Genomic DNA, 6,000 nt, shown 5'->3' with positions numbered 1-6,000 from the left:
GATAGTGGTCATGTTCACCATCACTGAGGTTGGCTTTATTTTTCAGGTTTACTCAATGAATTTAAATTTCACAGGCTGCTGTGGTGAACCTTAAACCGGTGCTCCCTGTAATATTCACGTGCGCATCTGGTTTATACATCAAGCCAGCATTTCTAAAACCGTGGTTGATGACACCTTCTCGAAACATAGATAATCAGAGCAGCACTCGGCCATTTGGCTTTTGGAGTGTTCGAGTCATAGGGCAACCCCCCAGTGAAACCTTCAATTTCTCGGGAAATTCCTTCAGGATCTGCTACAATGGGGATTTTGCAGGATCCTCACGTGCCTCTACGCTTCAGAATCGATGATGTGGCCATCACAAAATCCTGACTGAGACTTTTGCAAAGCATCTGAAAGGTTCTTGTTTAAATGACGTGTTGCTGTATGTTGTTCTATAACATGCAAACAGGAATAATTATGTCTTGAATGTTGCCAAGCTGTTTTATTGCTGTTTTGGTTTTGCTGGCATCTGGGCTCCGAGTTAATTTTCGAGCGATAAAATGGGGTCACATTGGAAAAACGACCTGTGAAGATTGTTTCTCTTAGATGATTTGGAGAAGCCAGTGTTGGATTGGGGTGTACACATGAGAATGTAACTTTTAAAAACAGTTTTGCAATTTACATATGAAAGAACTGAAACCAACATGGTCATTCTAAAAGATGTTAGACTTAACAAAAAATCCAGTTTTTTTCAATATATAATTTCAGTTACATCACCTTTGGTATAAATTCTGTGTCTTACAATCTTACACTCCACAACCACCTGATGAAGGAGCAGCGCTCCAAATGCTAGTGCTTCCAATTAAACCTGTTGGACTATAACCTGGTGTTGTGTGACTTTCAGATTCTCATAAAATTTGTCTGTTTGCCTCTGCTTTGACTGCAGCCCAGATGGGACCTTTGTTGTTTCAGTCATAGTGATCTCATGAAAGGCAGAACTCACTGGCTGAGACCATTGTGTACTGCAGCTGACAAGCCAACTGTCATTAAATATTTGTGCGTTTGTGGTTGCCAGCTCTAACAGGTGGATGCAAATGAAGGGACAATGCTGGTGCTCTACCTTATGTATATAATACACAATGTGGTGTGATCAGTCATACAGCCATTGTCTCTTTGTCCATGCAGTGTGGAATAATCATCGAATTAATTGTGCTGCTTTTCCCTGTGGCTATGTGATGATAGACCAGGAAGCGCGTTTCAGGATGTGACATTAGACACTCGTACACTGCCTAACTTGGGCAGATGCTCTGTTTCTCTGTAAAGTTCAAAGTAATTATCCACCCTTTTGATAATTTCTAGTCTTTGAAGAGGAAACGCGTTTTAAAATAATAATTTCCCAAGCTTTCTGTCAGCTCACTGACAAATGTTGGCTGATTGAATCAGCTTTTCCCAGAAATCAGCAGCTTTCCATAAACATCACATGCTGGGGAAATTCCAGGAAACTCAACAGTTTGATTTTGATTAGTTTTTGCAGCATCTCTATTGAACACAATTGAAATGCGTCTCCCAACCCCAAGTACTGTACCAGCAGAGCCACAGGCACAGAGGCCTACTGAGAATAGTGTACCCACTTGTTGACCCATCAATCCCAAACACATCAGAGCTGCATGCAACCACTTCGTAACCACAAGCATACCCACTAATCATGCCTCCACTGAGACAGCAGGAAATGAAAGTCATGGGATGGCCACAATCCAAGCAGGCTTCTGGGAGTGGTCAGCAGAAGGGATGTGGAAGTGATACCCATGTTACAAACAATCGATATTCATTTCCATTACAGAGAACATAATGGTCGACTGGGTGAGCTGAATGTAATGTGGTGTGATGTGACAGGGAATGTGGAATTCTGTGCAGAGCATGAGAAACGCCTGCAGAGTGCTGCCGGGCCGAATGGCCTGTTTCAGTGCTGTCAGTTTTATCTGTAACAGTAATAACCTGAAACAATTCTGCGCAATTTGTGTCCCTGATCAAATGATGACTCTGAAATAGATCTGAGGAAGTGTAACTTCCAGAAAGGATAACTGTTTTTCCGTATAATCACAGATGTTTGCTCTGAACAGCTGAGTACTTACTTTCAGATTTCCAGTATCCCCTGGATAATCGAGATACATTGTTTTTTTCAGGGGTGAGGCTGTTTCTTAAGGTTTGTTTTAAAATGATGTACTTTGAATAAGCAGACAACTGCTTGGTCTTCCCACTTCCCATTTAACCCAGTGAAGAGCACTCCCCCTGAATCACGTACATGGGATGTGATCTCAAACGTTGGAAATACAATGGAGGAGGCAGGCTCAGTTGAGGTAAAAACAATGACTGCAGATGCTGGAAACCAGATTCTGGATCAGTGGTGCTGGAAGAGCACAGCAGTTCAGGCAGCAAGTTGAGGCATTCCAGAGAGCACAGAGTGACTATTGAAATAGAAGTGGCACACAGGGAAATAGAGAAAAGTAACAGAAGCAAAACAGCCCACTATTGGCCAAATGGCCTACTGTGCCTGCATGATTCTGCGATTCTCCGAAACATACAGTCAGGTAATTTCAGACTGAGATCAAGGGGCACTTCTTTATCTAGAGCTGTTGTGCGATAATTGGGGGTCAAACAAAGTTCACAAAACTGAAATAAATAGATTTGTGCTTGGGGTATAGTTAGGTGGTATGGAGTTACAGAGGATGGCATGACCTAACTGAATGGGAGATCAACTAGAAAGGGGCTGAATGGCCCTATCCTGTTTCCATGCACTGATAATATCAATTCAATCCCCATTAATGTTGCTGGGTTTTTCAGGCGCCAGCAATGATCACAAAGTACACTGAGCACCATGTCCTGGTCCTTGACATTAAATGGAAGCAAATAATTGATTTTTTTCAGTGAATATAGCACTGGGTTTTGACTTGCCCTTCATTCTTCGCTTCTGCTGTCCATTTCCCTTGTCCACCCCCTGCCCTCTCCTCCATTCCCCTCCATTCCTCTCGCCTCCCTTAAATTCCCTATTCTCTCCTCCTTTCCCTCTCAACATCCCCCCTTTCCTCAATTTTATCTCATCCTCATGTCACTCCCATGCTCCTTTCCTCTACCAATCCATGCCGACTCCCCACTCTTTTCCACCATTACATCTCTCCTCCAGGTCCACCTGTCCTCCCCTCGCATTACCCCTCTCCTCCCCTCACCTCTCTATGGCCCAACCCCCACTCATCCATCTCTCCTCCTCAGTGTCCCTCTTTGTGGCCTACTCCTGAACTCCCTCCGACCTCCATCACGTTCTAAGGAAGGGTCACTCAATCTGAATTGTTAACTCTGATTCTTCTTCACAGATACTGCCAGACCTGCTGAGCTTCTCCAACAATTTCTGTTCTACCATTCCTCCACTGACCTGCCCACTAAGTACCCGCAAATGCTCCAAGACCATTTCCATCTCCTCAAGGCCTTCTACTCACCTGCTCCCGCCCACTTGCCCACTCTCCTCACACTCGGCTGCTCCCCTCTGCATCAGCATGTTTAATCCTGCCTACAGACAAAAATTCAAATAACCAGGCCACATGACTGGTGATATGAGAGTATATTTTCGTACCGTGCACAGCTCGGGGTTGTGAAATGCAGTGCCTGGAAATGTGGTGGAGGCAGTTTCAAGTGAGACTTTCAACAGCGCACTGGGTGCTTTTTATTTTGGATCGCAATGTTATGGAAGGCCAAGAGGAAAAGACAGGAGATTGGCAATAGAGGATAGAGCAGATGGAAGCACAATAGGCTGAATATTCTCCTTCAGCTCTGTAACAATTCTCCGAGTCTAAGATATTGGCCAGCAGCCTCTATTTTGTTTAACTAATTTGCATTTATTGAGTTTTTACCTTCTGATGTACACCTCGACATAGCAGCTGGTGGAACTTTAAAATCCATGTTTGAAAGTTAGTCTAAGTAATGGAGAACCATGAAAAACTACTTGTGTAAAATTCTCTCCAGCAGACTAATATCCTGTAGCAAGAAGCCTATAAAGTTTAATTTGCTTTTGACCACGTGTAACTGCAGACCTATAGTAGATAGCCACAGTTATTAATGCTCTGGCCCTTGGTTCAGGTCCCACTCCAAGGCTGTGACACTCCCATTCACAGTACAGGAAGCCACAGTCAAACATAGTGCTGAACCGAAGCCAGCTTTGCGAAAGTGAGGACTGCAGATGCTGGAGATTAGAGTCAAGGGTGTGGTGCTGGAAAAGCACAGCGAGTCAGGCAGCATCCAAGGAGCAGGAAAATCGATGATTCGGGCAAAAGCCCTTGTTCGAAGCCACCATTTGAGTTGGGTATGGTTCTTCTTCGGTGAGGAGGATTTGGACATCTTCTTGATTGAACAAGTTTTACCTTGCAGCCTCTTGGAACTTGGAAGGTTAAAGTGCATTACATAACACATACACTTTACAAATTGTAAGCCAAGCCTTTAAGAGTGAGGGGATTTATGATTTTAATTAAACAGTTGCTGAAGGCTTAGCATTCTGTTTAGTTGCTTTTGGATTGGAGTTGCTGTTTTCTCCTGTGCGCTGATCTGAGTAAACAGAAGGGAAACAGCTTGCTCTGTCTCTCCCAAACAAGTTAACGAGAAAACACAGAGGCAGAACTGGCTGCAAGGATCTGCCATTGCCCCTTAGCTGAAATGTTTTGGGAATGTTGGAAAGTCAAATATCAGCATTCCCAACTGACTCTAATCTAAACTCAAGATTGATTTGAAAATCTCATCAATTGTACAGATGGCAGTATTATAAAAATGTTGAAAGAACATTGACTGGACTGTCAGCAGACTTCCCATTTTATCGCTGAGGTTAAGCGATTGGTCCATTTTTCTGTTACATTTCTTTAAGTAAACATGAACGCTCTACAGAGCTGTATCATCTTGTCTGTTGCATGAAACGTGTGTTTGGGATTAAAGAGATATACTTGAATTTCACATAACAATACTTTATTGTCCAAAATACGCTTGTTCCTAATGAAGAAGTTATTTTTATAAGCTTGAAGAAACATGGTGAAAGTTTCTGGACAGTAACAGAAGACAGAAATAAACTGACTATTTCTCATGATTGAACATTTCCTTTTATTGCGTGGCTTATGAAAGTCCAGTGCATGCTTGTGTTTAGCCATAACACTTACAAGATACTCAATTCAAAGTTAGTTAGGAAAAAGCAACAAAGGTTGGAAGCACTAATGTTCCACTGAAAAAATAAATTAAAAATAAGTTCAAGGAGCATTGGATTGACAGGCAAAGAGATCGAGGATGAGGAGATTTCAAAACACACGATTTAGATGTCTGAACACAAAGCTATCATTCAGTTACTTCAAGATATTGGAAGGGCAAGAGACATCAATCACAGGTACAGTTTGAGACAGAGAAGAGTGAGGTGGATACATTCCAAAGCAAGGATGAGAATTTCAAAAACTGGCATCACCAGATTAAGAGTTAAAATAACTAGTTAAATTCATAACACAAATAATAATGTAAAAATATAATAAATACTTTAAAGTTATGTACAGGTTATATTAATCCCGTATGAAATTGGTATCTTACTGAATTCACCAGAATGCTCTTGCAACTTGGGACTGTTTGATCTTCGCTGAAAATGTGTTGCTGGTCAAAGCACAGCAGGCCAGGCAGCATCTCAGGAATAGAGAATTCGACGTTTCGAGCATAAGCCCTTACTGTTTGATCTTCCTTCTATTTTCCCATTTTACAGTGGCTGGCACAATACTATTTGACTACTTTCCATATCAACCTTCATTATTGGATTTACAGTCAACTACCCCTTCATGCCACTAAACCGCGATCATTTTTCCAGGTTGGGGAGCAGTACCAATCAGCATTTGGTGCATCTGCACCAATAGCTGGGTTCCTCTGGTGGGCCCACAAGCCCTGGCAGTGGGACTTGCTACTCGGAGCTGCACACTGAGCCACACCTGCTCCAGGCTGTGAGCACTAGTGCCATAT

This window comes from Hemiscyllium ocellatum, chromosome 35 (assembly GCF_020745735.1).
Source record: "Hemiscyllium ocellatum isolate sHemOce1 chromosome 35, sHemOce1.pat.X.cur, whole genome shotgun sequence".
Taxonomy (NCBI): Eukaryota; Metazoa; Chordata; class Chondrichthyes; order Orectolobiformes; family Hemiscylliidae; genus Hemiscyllium; species Hemiscyllium ocellatum.
Note: the sequence above shows the minus strand (reverse complement) of the source record.